The 16,250-nt window shown below is 43.6% G+C and overlaps 1 pseudogene; it reads right to left on the reverse strand.

Annotated features, from left to right (window-relative positions):
• Positions 1-998: 998 nt before the first annotated feature.
• Positions 999-16,250, reverse strand: part of LOC112125778 — a 176,759-nt pseudogene continuing 161,507 nt past the window's right edge.

Consider the following 16,250-nt stretch of genomic DNA (forward strand, 5'->3'; position numbering starts at 1 on the left):
TGTTTTTATTTCTTTGCATATAAATAACTCTCTGAAAAGTGTTCCTTTTGGTCTGAATTTTTGGTCTATTCAAATTCTTAGTTTATTGTTTTGTTTTTTAATGGCTTTAAAAAAAGTTGATTGAACAGGTTTTTATATATGCAAATGAGAAAAAGGGGACCCTTTAATAATGAAGACATTTTAGACTTTTCTAAGCAGATCTCTATAGATCCACACATTCAAATGCAAGTTTTGGTTGATATATGCTGACTGGATAACAGGTCACACACAAATATGCTGGCCTTATTAAAATCAGCTGGAGTTTTCCCATGAGTAACAACTGCTGGATCGGATCCTCAGTGGTTGTAAAAGAGCTGAAAAATGATGGACGGACACTTCCTGCTGTTTAGAGTCCCGTTCAGTGGGACTTCTGCCCTTGTCCAGATTTCACGCCAGTAGATCACAATGAAAGATCACAATTGTATTAAATTACAATTAATTAAAGATGCATCTCAGAACTAAGGGTATGTCTACACTACGAAATTAGGTCGATTTTATAGAAGTCAATTTTTAGAAATTGATTTTATACAGTCGATTGTGTATGTCCCTACTAAGCGCATTAAGTTGGCGGAGTGCGTCCTCACTACCATGGCTATCATCGACTTACAGAGCGGTGCACTGTGGGTATCCCGCAGTTTCTGCTGCCCATTGGAATTCTGGGTTAAGCTCCCAATGCCTGATGGGTCAAAAACATTGTCGCGGGTGGTTCTGGGTACATGTCGTCAGTCACCCCTCCCTCCAGGAAAGCAACGGCAGACAATCATTTTGCGCCTTTTTTCCTGGGTTACCCATGCAGACGCCATACCACGGCAAGCATGGAGCCCACTCAACTCACCATCACCGTTGCTGTTGTGGGCAAGTCTACTGTGGGGGCTGCTGTGATCCAAGTAGCCAATGCAACCATTGACATTCTGTTATCAAGGGTAGTGACTCTGGGAAATGTGTGGGCCTTTTTAGATTTAAGGTGCATCATACTCCTGTCCTTTGTCGCTGATGAAGAAGTCTTGCAGCTGTACATTCCAGTCTGGTCAGCGCTGTAACACCCCATAGCACTTCTGTGGTTGACACATGTAACAGCTCCAGGGCTCTTGCTCTTTTGCCTTGGCCGAGGTACCTTGCTCTACTAGGACCTCCAAGCATTTGACACAGAAGCACCTGCAGCAGCTGGCATTGCTACACAGCAGCAGCTCCTTACCTTCGCAGCAGACGGTGCAGTAGGACTGGTACACGTCCTCGTTGTACATGTAGAAGAGCTCCAGGAATCGATCCCTGCAAGTGTGGCAAAGGCCCCCCCTCAAACAGCGGGTGGAATGTGTCTGGGTTTTTTCTCCCGCACAATAAACAACTGTATTCAAGGCTCCTGTTGTTGTTTGTGACTTCAGAACCCATTTGTTCTCTGCTCTGGTCCTCCTCCACCCACTCCTTGCTGTTGTTGCAGAAGTTAGTCTTTAGCTGCTTGGCCGGGGGTTCTGGGAACGTCTTCCCTGCCCAGCTCCTAGCAGTCTCCAGAGCATGGTGTATGGCTCATCGATAGGAGACCAGCTTATTAAACGTGCAGTGGTTGAAATGCTGCCTAAAAGCCATCAGACCCACCAGCTTGTCTGCTGAAACCTCGGAGAACTTCCCGTCCCCGAACCATTGCACCCAGTGCATTCTGGAGATTGCCTGACATTTGGACATGACTCTGTAGGAGATGATGATTGCAGGCCACCAGGAGAAGCCTTTGATCTTCCCCCACATGAGCTCCCCAATTCCAAAATCTTTCCCATCCTGGTATTCCACCACTTCCCCTGCAACTCTGCTCTCCTGCTCCTCAGTGACGAGCTCGGGGTATCTGTTCTGGTCCTCCTGCGTGCTGCTGGCAGACGTGGTATTGCTGCTCTGGGAGGACTCCTTGGAATCTTCCTCAGTGAGGTCGATCAGGGTGCCTGGACAGACATGGCCATCCTCCTCTTAGAGCACCGAATGGGAGCCAGAGACTCCAGGTCATTCTCTTCTTTAAGTTTCATCTCATGGAGATTCAGTCCTGCCTGGAATATCATGCGAGCTGGAGGCTTCTGCCTCAGGCTGCTCTCCCAGCCGGCAGCACGGCGTGGTTGCACCTACCCCAGCCTACCCCTTGCTCCCATGGCTCATGAAGCCTGGACAGTAGTAAGGAGCAGTTCAACTATAGGCTGAGCAAGTGCAGAATGGTGGTAGAATGTGCCTTTGGACGTTTAAAAGCTCACTGGCACTGTTTGCTGAGTAGGTCAGACCTCAGCACAACCAACATTCCCATTTTTATTGCTGCTTGTTGTGTGCTCCATAATATCTGTAAGAGTAAGGGGGAGACGTTTATGGAGAGGTGGGAGGTTGTGGCAAATTTCCTGGCATCCAATTTTGAGCAGCCAGACACCAGGGCAAATAGAAGAGCACAGCAAAGCGCACTGCGCATCAAAGAGGCTTTGAAAACCAGTTTCATGACTGGCCGGGCTTCGGTGTGACAGTTGTGTGTGTTTCTCCTTGATGCAAACCCACCCCCTTTGTTGATTTTAATTTCCTGTAAGCCAACCACCCTCCCCTCTTCGAAATAAAGTAACTATTGTTTTGAAACCATGCATCCTTTCTTTATTAAATAAAAAAAATGAGATAACGGACAAGGTAGCCAGGGTGAGGTGGGGGAGGAGGGAAGGACAAAGCCACATTGCTTATTGTAGCCACACTAAAAATCAAACTGTTTGAATGACAGCCTTCTGTTGCTTGGGCCATCCTCTGCAGTGGAGTGGCTGGGTGCCCAGAGCCCTTCCTCCCCCCCCCCCGTGTTCTTGGGCATCTGGGTGAGGAGGCTGCCAGCACATCCCTCGGCCAGCACCGCTTTCTGCAGCCCCTATTGGCCTGGAACAGTGAACCGCGGCCAGTGGGAGCTGCAATCGGCCGAACCTGTGGACGCCGCAGGTAAACAAACCATCCCGGCCGGCCAGCGGATTTCCCTGACTGGCCGCGTGCCAAAGGTTGCCAATCCCTGATCTATACAGTAAAGAAAAGGTGCAGCAATGACTCTCAGAGCCTGGGTCAACTGACTCGGGTCCATGACTCTCACTAGGGGTTAAAAATAGCAAAGTACACATTTCTCCTTGGACTGAAGCCTGGGCTCTGAGACCCACACCCCTCATCAGGTTGCAGAGCAAGGGCTGGAGCCCAAGTGGGAACATCTATACTGCTATTGTTTAGCCCCATAGTGTGAGCCCTGCGAGCTCAAGTCAGTTGACCCAACTCTGAGATTCACTGATGATGGATTTGTGTAACAGTGTGGCACCCACCTCTCATGAGTGCCCCTTCTGCTCGGGCATGCCTGCAGTCTTTAAATAGTCCTGGCCCTGGTATCAGGCCATCCCCTGGACTTCTTTCCTGGAGGCAATGGTTTTGCCTTCTTGGTCTGTTCTGGCCCCAGCTCTTTAGCTGGGCCCCTTACCTGTTCAGTTCCCCTTCCAGGGCTGATTATAGGCTACTTCTCCAGTGACCAATGCAGGGGGGGGCCTGGGTCCACCCACTACTCTGGATCTTAGCCCAGGGACCCTAATAATAGCAGGCATGTGCCACCATGTTTCTTTAGCAAAACTGCTTTCAGTTCCCAGGGCTAATTCCCCATGGTCCCAGCCTTCACTGGTGCTTCACCCTTAGCTCAGAGCTCTTCTGTATTCAGGATTAGCAGCAAGCCATCAGCTCTTGCTTCTCTGGTCCCTATCAGCACTGAGCTGTCCATGGTACTGCAGTTCCCTTTGGCCAGCCAGGAGCACCAACTGCCCTCCTCTGGCTCCAACAAGTAACTGACTATCATTTGCATTGCAGTGCCTTTTATATAGCCCTCCTGGGCCTTGATTACCTGCTCCCTGTAGCCTCTCTGATTGGCTAGCCCCTTGCAGTCTTCCTTCCTGATTGGCTGCTTCTTGTTCAGTCTCTCTAGGCTGCTTAGAGGACTTAGCTCCACTGCTCCTTTCCTGGGATGGGTGTGGCAGGACAATGAGGCCCCCAGAAGAGGGCCTCAGGACCTAGTTCACTCTGTCACAGGTTTGGGGGTTTTTGGGTGTAGATGTGCCCTGTGACTCAAAAGACAAATTGAAATTTCAACTGCATCTGAAGACAATATTTAATTTTAAGCTACAAATCTAAACAAACATAAAAACTCAGGATAGTTATAGTGAAGAATGGACTATAATGAAGAGAGAAATCAGGCAAATGTGAAAGTTCTATGCTTTCAGAGAATAATTTATGTAAAACAAAAAAGAAAAGATGTTTAACTACTAGAAAGACAAGGTGTCTGAGGTTATATCTTTTATTGGGACAATTTCTGTTGGTGAGAGAGACAAGAATTTGAGCTACAGAGAGCTCTTCTACATGTTTGAGAAAGGAACTCAGAGTGTCGCAGCTAAATACAAGGTGGAACAGATTGTTTAGCATAAGTAGTTAAAACATATTGTAAGAGACCATTCAAGGTGAAGTGACAAGTTAACTCTGTAGTCAAAACACACAAAAGGGGTGAGGAATTAATGAGTTACAGATTGTTGTAATAAACCATAAATCCAGTGTCTTTCTTAAGACCATGATTTTTAGTGTCTAGCAAAGTTATAAATTTAAGCTCCCCAGCTCATCTTTTGAAAATGTTGTGCAGGTTTCCTTTGAGTACGAAGACTTAGAGGTCATATATGAAGTGATCATTTTAGGAGAAGTGTTCATCCACAGGTGATATGGTATTTTTGTCTTTTATCATTTTTCTGTGTGAATTCATTCAATAGAGTAGTGATTTCACCCACATAGTTGTTATTGGGGCATTTAGTGCACTGGATGATATATGCCATATGTTGTGATAGCATGTGTAGAACCCATGGATCTTGAAAGGTGACTGGGGGGGTATTGATCATCATATCCTAGAATCAACACAGCTACAATAACACTGCAAGTGTGCCAAACAACTAACATATAAGCACATTTATACCAGTATAACTGCATCTATACTAAGAAGGATTGTATTATTTTAATTATACCAGCATAATTAAAGAGATTGGAGTTGTCTAAGCAAAAAAATTGTAAGTCCCACTGCAGCCAATGGAACTTCATCAGGTCCTTAAGTCTTTGCTGAACTAAGCCCTATGCAAAATGAAGGCAGTGGAGAATTAGGTTCATTTGTGTACCTACATACATCCCATCTTACTCATCAATCTGCTGTATTGCAGTCTTACATTTGGAATGTAAAAAACAGTATTTTCAGCACTGCAGTATCTTTTCTAGACTGCAATCAAAGAGGTGATCATTTCTGGAAAAATCACTCAGACAAGGGATATGGCACCATGCGGAAAAGGGGCAAGTAATTAAATATTTTCCCTGCCCTTATTTCAATTCATGGTGTGATACAGCAGAGGCGGAGGGCAGCAGGAGAGTGGGAAGTATATAAGCCCCAGGATGATCAGAGCCTTATTCCCTCTGGACTAAGGAGAACTTACTACAGGGTAATTAGAACACCTGGAGCCGATTAAGGTCCTACCCGAGACCTAATAAAATCCCCTGCTTCAGTCAGACAGGAGAGCTGACTGTAGTTTGGAGGAGTACTGGTGTTGACCAGAGGATCAGAGTACCAGGGAGAGAGAAACCCTGCCCAAGAAGGGCAGAGGGACTCCCCCAGCACAGAGGACTGAGAGAAACCCAGCCCAAGGGGAAAGAGGGTAAGAAGCCTGTGAAGCTGAAGGGGCTGGGAATGGAGGAGGTGGTGAACCTAGGTCCCTCCCCCTCTCCCCTTCTGTCCCTCCCCAGGGCATTAGTGGAGTCCAAGAATAGGGGCGGAGCGGTGCCCTGACCCACCACACCAAGGAAAAAGTGCGGGACCCACCACAATAGCATTGGCCATTTGCCACATGGGGTATCATTAATTCTGTACTTGTGATGTTATACAGGTGACTAGAATTATGAGGTCATACTCCTCATGGATGAAGAATTCGAACCTGCTCTTACTAGGGTCAATAGCAGGGTTTTTCCCTTGGCTCCAACAGGAAATGGAGGAGACCAAGAAAGAGAGAATAGCGAGTTAAACATCAAGTCTACCCCAATAACGTCTGTGGGTGAAGACTGTGCCTTGTGAGAGAAGAGACCATGAAGTACAGTTACTTTACTAATTAACCTCTCATTATTGGTTACATCAGCTTAGAGGAGCAGGAAATGCTGGATATGTTAATTCTTGTAATTTAATTACCATTACTGATTTCCATTACCATCTCCCTCACACTTACTGCTACTCATTCATCCTTCACCTCCAATGAGAAATGGATACCTTCAGGAATGAGATTAAGAAATCAGGAGGTAGAGACTTCCATCCCCACTGCTGTGTTTACATACCCATGAAAATGTCAATGTACAATTAGAAATATTGCTGGGTGCACATCTTTATGAATTGCATGAATCATACTTCAAAAGACCCTCAGTAAAATTATTTTTACAGTTATTTCTAACATACAGCTTAAGAGTTCTAGAGGGTGACTATTCAGACCATTCTTTCAGATGGTCATGATGCTATATCGTGATTCACAACTACGAACAGAGGACCAAGTTCAGAATCCATTTGAAATAAAATAGTCAAAATTTGCCAATGATGTCAAAGAGACATCAGTATGAAACAGGTTTGCAAGATTCTTTTTCCATATGAGAAAAAACAGAGTCAGTGTCATTCCATATAGTTAGTTAGAATAGCTTAACCCATCTCTGAACAAAGCCTAACTAATCAGGCTTTGCTTTCAGAAATCTGTGCGGATTGCGGCATAGAAATAAGAACATAAGAAAGGCCGTACCGGGTCAGACCAAAGGTCCATCTAGCCCAGTATCCTGTCTACCGACAGTGGCCAATGCCAGGTGCCCCAGAGGGAGTGAACCTAACAGGCAATGATCAAGTGATCTCTCTCCTGCCATCCATCTCCACCCTCTGACAGACAGAGGCTAGGGACACCATTCCTTACCCGTCCTGGCTAATAGCCATTAATGGACTTAACCACCATGAATTTATCCAGTTCTCTTTTAAACGCTGTTATAGTCCTAGCCTTCACAACCTCCTCAGGTAAGGAGTTCCACAAGTTGACTGTGCGCTGCGTGAAGAAGAACTTCCTTTTATTTGTTTTAAACCTGCTGCCTATTAATTTCATTTGATGACCCCTAGTTCTTGTATTATGGGAATAAGTAAATAACTTTTCCTTATCCACTTTCTCCACATCACTCATGATTTTATATACCTCTATCATATCCCCCCTTAGTCTCCTCTTTTCCAAGCTGAAGAGTCCTAGCCTCTTTAATCTCTCCTCATATGGGACCCGTTCCAAACCCTTAATCATTTTAGTTGCCCTTTTCCGAACCTTTTCTAGTGCCAGTATATCTTTTTTGAGATGAGGAGACCACATCTGTACGCAGTATTCGAGATGAGGGCGTACCTTCGATTTATATAAGGGCAATAATATATTCTCAGTCTTATTCTCTATCCCCTTTTTAATGATTCCTGACATCCTGTTTGCTTTTTTGACTGCCTCTGCACACTGTGTGGACATCTTCAGAGAACTATCCACGATGACTCCAAGATCTTTTTCCTGACTTGTTGTAGCTAAATTAGCCCCCATCATATTGTATGTATAGTTGGGGTTATTTTTTCCAATGTGCATTACTTTACATTTATCCACATTAAATTTCATTTGCCATTTTGTTGCCCAATCACTTAGTTTTGTGAGATCTTTTCGAAGTTCTTCACAGTCTGCTTTGGACTTAACTATCTTGAGCAGTTTAGTATCATCTGCAAACTTTGCCACCTCACTGTTTACCCCTTTCTGCAGATCATTTATGAATAAGTTGAATAGGATCGGTCCGAGGACTGACCCTTGGGGAACACCACTAGTTACCCCTCTCCATTCTGAGAATTTACCATTAATTCCTACCCTTTGTTCCCTGTCTTTTAACCAGTTCTCAATCCATGAGAGGACCTTCCCTTTTATCCCATGGCAGCTTAATTTACATAAGAGCCTTTGGTGAGGGACCTTGTCAAAGGCTTTCTGGAAATCTAAGTACACTATGTCCACTGGATCCCCCTTGTCCACATGTTTGTTGACCCCTTCAAAGAATTCTAATAGATTAGTAAGACACGATTTCCCTTTACAGAAACCATGTTGACTATTGCTCAACAGTTTATGTTTTTCTATGTGTCTGACAATTTTATTCTTAACTATTGTTTCGACTAATTTGCCCGGTACAAACGTTAGACTTACCGGTCTGTAATTGCCGGGATCACCTCTAGAGCTCTTTTTAAATATTGGCGTTACATTAGCTAACTTCCAGTCATTGGGTACAGAAGCTGATTTAAAGGACAGGTTACAAACCGTAGTTAACAATTCCGCAACTTCACATTTGAGTTCTTTCAGAACTCTTGGGTGAATGCCATCTGGTCCCGGTGACTTGCTAATGTTAAGTTTATCAATTAATTCCAAAACCTCCTCTCGTGACACTTCAATCCGTGACAGTTCCTCAGATTTGTCACCTACAGAAGCCAGCTCAGGTTTGGGAATCTCCCTAACATCCTCAGCCGTGAAGACTGAAGCAAAGAATCCATTTAGTTTCCCTGCAATGACTTTATCGTCTTTAAGCGCTCCTTTTGTATCTCGATCATCAAGGGGCCCCACTGGTTGTTTAGCAGGCTTCCTGCTTCTGATATACTTAAAAAACATTTTGTTATTACCTTTGGAGTTTTTGGCTAGCCGTTCTTCAAACTCCTCTTTGGCTTTTCTTATTACATTCTTGCACTTAATTTGGCAGCGTTTATGCTCCTTTCTATTTGCCTCACTAGGATTTGACTTCCACTTTTTAAAGGAAGTCTTTTTATCTCTCACTGCTTCTTTTACATGGTTGTTAAGCCACAGTGGCTCTTTTTTAGTTCTTTTACTGTGTTTCTTAATTTGGGGTATACATTGAAGTTGGGCCTCTATTATGGTGTCTTTAAAAAGCACCCATGCAGCTTGCAGGGATTTCACTTTAGTCACTGTACCTTTTAACTTCTGTTTAACTAACCCCCTCATTTTTGCATAGTTCCCCCTTTTGAAATTAAATGCCACAGTGTTGGGCTGTTCAGATGTTCTTCCCACCACAGGGATGTTGAATGCTATTGTATTATGGTCACTATTTCCAAGCGGTCCTGCTATAGTTACCTCTTGGATCAGCTCCTGCGCTCCACTCAGGACTAAATCTAGAGTTGCCTCTCCCCTTGTGGGTTCCTGTACCAGCTGCTCCATGAAGCAGTCATTTAAAGTATCGAGAAATTTTATCTCTGCATTTCGTCCTGAAGTGAAATGTTCCCAGTCAATATGGGGATAATTGAAATCCCCCACTATTATTGAGTTCTTAATTTTGATAGCCTCTCTAATTTCTCTCAGCATTTCATCGTCACTATCACCGTCCTGGTCAGGTGGTCGATAATAGATCCCTAATGTTATATTCTTATTAGAGCATGAAATTTCTATCCATAGAGATTCTATGGAACATGCGGATTTGCTTAAGATTTTTACTTCATTTGATTGTACATTTTCTTTCTTTCACATATAGTGCCACTCCCCCCCCCCCCCCGCACGACCTGTTCTGTCCTTCCGATATATTTTGTACCCCGGAATGATTGTGTCCCATTGATTGCTCTCAGTCCACCAGGTTTCTGTGATGCCTATTATATCAATATCCTCCTTTATCACAAGGCACTCTAGTTCACCCATCTTATTATTTAGACTTCTAGCAATCTAACTCTCCAGCCTGTAGGTAGGAACTTGGACAGAACATAACTACCCAGAAGGTGACATTCTAGTGTATGAGTTGCAGTAGTTGCTGTTGTCCCTCATTCCTGCCTTCAATGTGGGGATTTAGAAACACTGGATCCACTTAAGCACGGATTCAATGGTTCCTCTTCGAGCCCACCCGCAGTACAACCTTCGACCCTGATCACTTCAGGGTAGGCCAAAGCCCACAGCACTCATGTGTCAAGGCTTCCCCGAGCAGCTGCTCCAACACACTCCAAACCTGAACAGGATGAACAGGACTGTTGTGGTTCTTGTGTATCAGAGGGCTACATGCAGACCCATGCACCTGTGTGAATTTTATTCTTAATGATACTCAGTTATAGTGTTATATTTCACAGAATCAGGCCTGATTGGGCAAAACTTCCATTGACGTCAAATGAATTTTTGCGTAAGAAAGGACTACAGGATCAGTGTCCTTCATTGCAAAGCAATGTAACATTAGATTCTCCTCTTAGTACAATATCTTGGCCTCAGTAGCTGACAATACTGAAAAATTCAATGAAAGCTAAAAAACATTTACTTCTGATTACTGTTTGTTTCATACATAGGTTTGATAAATAGATTTGACTGGCTTTAAAAAGTGAAATAAATATGTGTTTTGATAATCTATTTAAAAGTACGCATGTTCTGGAACTGACCTCCTTCTTGTATAACATCGCATAATAACAAACAGAGGCATATGAAAAAGAGGGCAGAGTTGGAGGGGAAAAAAAAGATAATTGCCTTGTGACTTTGCCACTGAGTAATCTATAAAGAAAAAATAGTATGAGCGCTTTCATACTATTTTACCACATCATTTTGTCTTTGACAAATGTGCATAGCTTTGAACTATTGGATTATATATGTCCCCTGTAGCTGCTTTTAAGCATTAACAGAAGAAACTTAAAATTTATTTTTTTTAAAGGGACCAAATTTGATCCAAAATTTAGACTTTGTAGAAATGGCTTTTATCATATTTTAATATTTCTTGATCCAATAGGAATAAGCTGTTTTTGTTAAGATAAATAGCACATAAAGCATTTGTGAACCAATCATTGTAGTATTGTGCTAGTGCATTAGAACCTGAAAGCAAAATTCACTAAAACCTGACAATAGGAAAAGTGAAACTGACTAATTTATTTTTATTGCCGAAACAAGTAAACGAATAGTGAAAAATTATCAAAAGATTTCTCTCTATTATAATTAAAGGAATTTTGTTTCATTTTACAGATACCAGACCACATCCTGAGCAGTTGTATGTTAACATGGACCCAGTGATGTTTCATACAGTTTAAGGCCAGAAGGAACCACTAGATCATCTAGTATGACCTTCCATATATTTCAGACATTAAATTTCACCAAGATATCCCAGTATTGAGCCCAGACCTGTGTGTTTGACTAAAACATATTTTCCAGTCTTGATTTTAAGATATCAAGAGATGAAGAATCAACCACTTCCCTTGGGAATTTGTTACAATGTTTAGCCACCCTCAATGTTAATAAATTCTGGCTAACTTCTAATTTGAACTCATCTGGCTTCAGCTCCCAGCCATTGGTTCCTGTTATACCTTTCTGCACTAGACTAAAGAGCTCCTTAGTACCCAGCATTTTCTCCTCCTGAAGGTATTTACACTGTAAGTATCCCCACAATCCTCTTTTTGATAAACTACATAGATTGAGCCCTTTAAGTCTCCCACTGTAAGGCATTTTTTCCAGCCTTCAAATAATTTTTATGGCTCAATTTGGCATCTTGTCCAGTTTTTCCAACATCCTTCTTAAGATGTGGACAACAAAACTGAATGCAGTATTCATCTCCCCAATCATGGACTCATCAAATCATAAAAATGTAGGGCCAGAAGGGACCTCAAGAGGTCATCAAGTCCAGCCCCATGTACTAAAGCAGGGCCCAGTAAACCTATTAGACCATCCCTATCGGGTGTTTGTCCAACCTTTTCTTAAAAACCTCCAATGAATGTTAAGTATTTTGAACACGTCTGCTTTATCTACATTATTATTAATGTGCAGTTAGGAACAAAAGAAATCCTAGAAATGGTACCTAGCCTAATATTTTTTAAAAACTCCTTATTGTCCTTAGCCTGGCCAACCATGGATTTTTCCCTGATGTTCTTAACTTTGCTTATCAATTTTCTAAACTTGCCACCTTCTAGTCTATATTGATTGCTATCTATATCCCCTTTTGTTTCATTTCTTATACATTGCCTTTTTATTTCTAATTTCTGTCTTCCCTTCCCCCCTGCACCAGGATGGGCTTTTAGACAAAGTTGCTCTCTTTCTTGATTGAGGAAGCATGTTTTTTTGGCCATCTGAAACTCGTCTTTAAGCACTCCATCTTTGCATTCATTTTAATGTCTAAACTTTACATCACTAACTCAGAGGTGGGCAACCTGCGGCCCGCAGGCCGCATGTGGCCCATCAGGGTAAACCGAGACAGTTTGTTTACATTGGCTGTCTGCAGGCACAGTCACCCGCAGCTCCCAGTGGCTGCGGTTCGCTGTTCCTGGTGAATGGGAGCTGCAAGAAGCAGCAGCCAGCATGTCCCTGCGGCCCGCGCTTCTTCCCACAGCTCTCATTGGCTGGGAACGGCAAACTGCAGCCACTGGGAGCTGCGGACGGCCAATGTAAACAAACTGTCTCATGGCCTGCCAGTGGATTGCCCTGATGGGCCGCAGGTTGCCCACCGCTGCTTTAACTTACAACTTTCATCAGGTTTGAGAAATAAGCCCTTTTGAATAAAGTACACACACACACACTCACTCTAGTTTGCACTGTCCTCTGTTTGCCTATATTGAACATAATCAGGTCATGATCACTGGTCCTTTGGCAACCACCAACTTCCGGTCTACTGATTAATTCATCTTTATCCATCACAAGGAGATCCAAAATAGAGTTACCTCATGTTAGGTGCAATACCTTTTGTGTTAGAAAATAATCATTTATAATATTTAGAAACTGTAATGATGTTTTACTACCGGCTGCACAACCTCCCCAGCAGACAGTTTCCAAATTAATGTCCCCCATGAAAGTACAGTTGCTCCTTCCACACAAGTGTTTGAGTAACTTATCCTCTTCCCTGGTATGGTTCAGTGGTCTGTAACAGATACCCACTAGTAGATCCTCCTGGACTTAGTACATGAATGCATATGAATCAAAGATCCTGTGGTTCTCAGTTATCAATAACTGTACAAAAAGATAATGGTGTCTTCAATGTAGAGGGCCACCTCTGTTACCCATGCTAACCTTCCTGAATGCAGTGTTTATATGCCATTTATTTAAGGGCTTAAGTGGTGTGTATGTAATCAACTAGTCAGTGTGTTACATATCCCCCTCTGTGCCTGATCCATAGAGGATGAGAGTCTATTACAGCCCCAGCCTCAGAGCCTGGCTCCATAACTTTCAGCTCTGGAGATCCCCAGTGTGTCAGCCAAGACGGTAGTCATCACATCAGTGGGGGCCGTAACAGACTCTCATCGTCTGTGACAGCTGAGAGGGGGATCCACAGCAAAAACTAAACAGTGGATTATATATAAGCACCGTATCAGTCTTCTGCATAAAGGTGAATTTCAGCCAAGGAGAGGGAGACTGTTTCAGCCTTAAGTGGCAGTATGGAACAAAGTGCAAAGATGAAAGTGGAAAAAGAATATGAAGGGACCATCAAAGTGGGAAGCTTGAGTGGAGTCTCAGGATCAGAAAAGGGGGTACAGTAAGCAGAAATGAAAGCAGAGCCTGGTTGGGGAGGACAAGGGGCTTGAACATGATGAAGGAGATGGTAACTGATGAAAAAAATTAATTGGGGAGTTTCATGGTCTTAGTTTCAGGAGATAAAATTGATTTTCACACCAGCATTCTGGACAGATTGTGGGGGGAGCAAGGCAAATAGCCTGTCTTTTATCATAATCTTAGTGTTTCTATTTTTCTTACTGTTATTTATACTCTTTTGATGATTTTGAAAAGACCTGGGGGGGGGGAAGAAGAGCAGAGAGAGTCCCTTTTGCCGTAAAATTGAAATACTGGTATTCATAGTAATAATCTACTCTATTCTTTCTAAACTGAACAGAATGGCCAGCACTCTCAGAAGAGTTCAGACCCCAGGCCAGCACCAAATTAAGTGACAGCTATCCAGGAGAGCTCAGCATGTTGAGCCCTTTTCAAAATCTGGCCCTAAGTGTCACAGCAGGAAGTGATCTCCTTTGGAAATCTGGCCCCAATTGTGGGTGCTGAGCACCTGAAAAAAAATCTCACCCCATATTTCAAAAGCTATTGTACTACTAATTTTCACAGGGCCGTGGATTTTTTCAATGAAAGAAGAACATAAAAGTAGCAAATGTACTATTTACAAAATATATTACATGTAATTATATACTTAGATGTTTTCACTTCGTACTCCATGACATTTTGATTAAAAAACAATAATTATAAAAAATCCACATGGTATATATTAAATGGATTAAAACCTGGTTAACTAATAGATCTCAAAATGTAACTCTAAACAGGGAATCACCATCGAAGGGGTGTGTTTCTAGTGTAGTCATTGGCCCTATGCTATTTAACGTTTTTATCAGTTACGTGGAAGAAAACATAAAATCATCACTAATAAAGTTTGCAGATGACAAAAAAAAAATGGGGGAGTGGTAAATAATGAAGTGGACAGGGCACTGATTCCAAATGATCTGAACTGATTGGTAAGCTGACAATAAGCGTAAAATGTACATTTTAAAATGGTTAAATATATTCATCTAGGAATAAAGAAGGTAGGCCATATTTATAGAACAGGGATCGGCAACCTTTGGCATGCGGCCCGCCAGGGTGCTTACCCTGGCGAGCCACATACCAAAGGTTGCCGACCCCTGCTCTACTGCATGAGCTAAAAGCCAACTGGCTGTTAGCTAAAGCTATAGAGCAGACTCATTAATCTCTCTGTCTCTCTCTCTAAGGCTGGTCTACACTACGACTTTAATTCGGATTTAGCTGCGTTAATCCGAATTAATCCTTAACCCGTCCACACAACGGAGCCAGTTACTTTGAATTAAAGGGCGCTTAAAATCGATTTCTGTACTCCACCCCGACGAGCGGAGTAGCGCCAAAATCGATTTTGTAAATTCGAATTAGGGGTAGTGTGGCCGCAATTCGATGTTATTGGCCTCCGGGAGCTATCCCACAGTGCACCACTGACCGCTCTGGACAGCAATCTGACCTCGGATGCACTGGCCAGGTAGACAGGAAAAGCCCCGCGACCATTTGAACTTCATTTCCTGTTTGCCCAGCGTGGAGAGCACAGGTGACCACAGATAGCTCATCAGCACAGGTAACCATGCAGGCTGATAATCGAAAAAGAGCACCAGCATGGACCGTTCGGGAGGTACTGGATCTGATTGCTATATGGGGAGAGGATTCAGTGCTAGCAGAACTTCGTTCAAAGAGACGAAATGCCAAAACTTTTGAAAAAATCTCCAAGGGCATGATGGAGAGAGGCCACAATAGGGACTCAGATCAGTGCCGCGTGAAAGTGAAGGAGCTCAGACAAGCCTATCAAAAAACAAAGGAGGCAAACGGTCGCTCCGGGTCAGAGCCGCGGACATGCTGCTTCTACGCCGAGCTAAATGAAATTCTAGGGGGGGCCGCCCCGACTACCCCACCTCTGACCGTTGATTCCGAGGCAGGGATAATCTCAGCAACACCTGAGGATTCTGCGGACGAGGAGGAGGACGAGCTTGCGGAGAGCATCCAGCACTCCGTTCTCCCCCACAGCCAGGAGCTTTTTCTCAGCCTGAGTGAAGTACCCTCCGAACCCTCCCAAGCCAGTATCCAAGACCACGACCCCATGGAAGGGACCTCAGGTGAGTTTACCTTTTAAAATATAAAACTTGTTTTAAAAGCAAGGTTTTTTAATGATTATTTTGCCCTGAGGACTTGGGATGCATTCGCAGCCAGTACAGCTACTGGAAAAGTCTGTTAATGTGTCTGGGGATGGAGCGGAAATCCTCCAGGGACATCTCCATGAAGCTCTCCTGGAGGTACTCCAAAAGCCTTGCCACAAGGTTTCTGGGCAATGCAGCCTTATTCCGTCCTCCATGGTAGGACACTTGACCACGCCATGCTTGCAGCAAGTAATCTGGTATCATTGCCTGACAAAGCCTGGCAGCGTATGGTCCCGGTGTTTGCTGGCATTCAAGCAACATCCGTTCTTTATCTCGCTGTGTAATCCTCAGGAGAGTGATATCGCTCATGGTAACCTGCTTGAAATACGGGAACTTAATTAAGGGGACAGAGGTGGCCGTTCCTACTGGGCTGTTTGCCTGTGGCTGATAAGAAATGCTTCCCGGGAGTTAGCAAAGCGCAGGGGCGGGGGGGTTAGTTTGGTTTCTGCAGGGATTTTCCCTG

The sequence above is a fragment of the Terrapene carolina genome, unplaced genomic scaffold, assembly GCF_002925995.2.
Source record: "Terrapene carolina triunguis isolate 2854851 unplaced genomic scaffold, T_m_triunguis-2.0 Scaffold18, whole genome shotgun sequence".
In the NCBI taxonomy this organism is placed as follows: domain Eukaryota; kingdom Metazoa; phylum Chordata; order Testudines; family Emydidae; genus Terrapene; species Terrapene triunguis.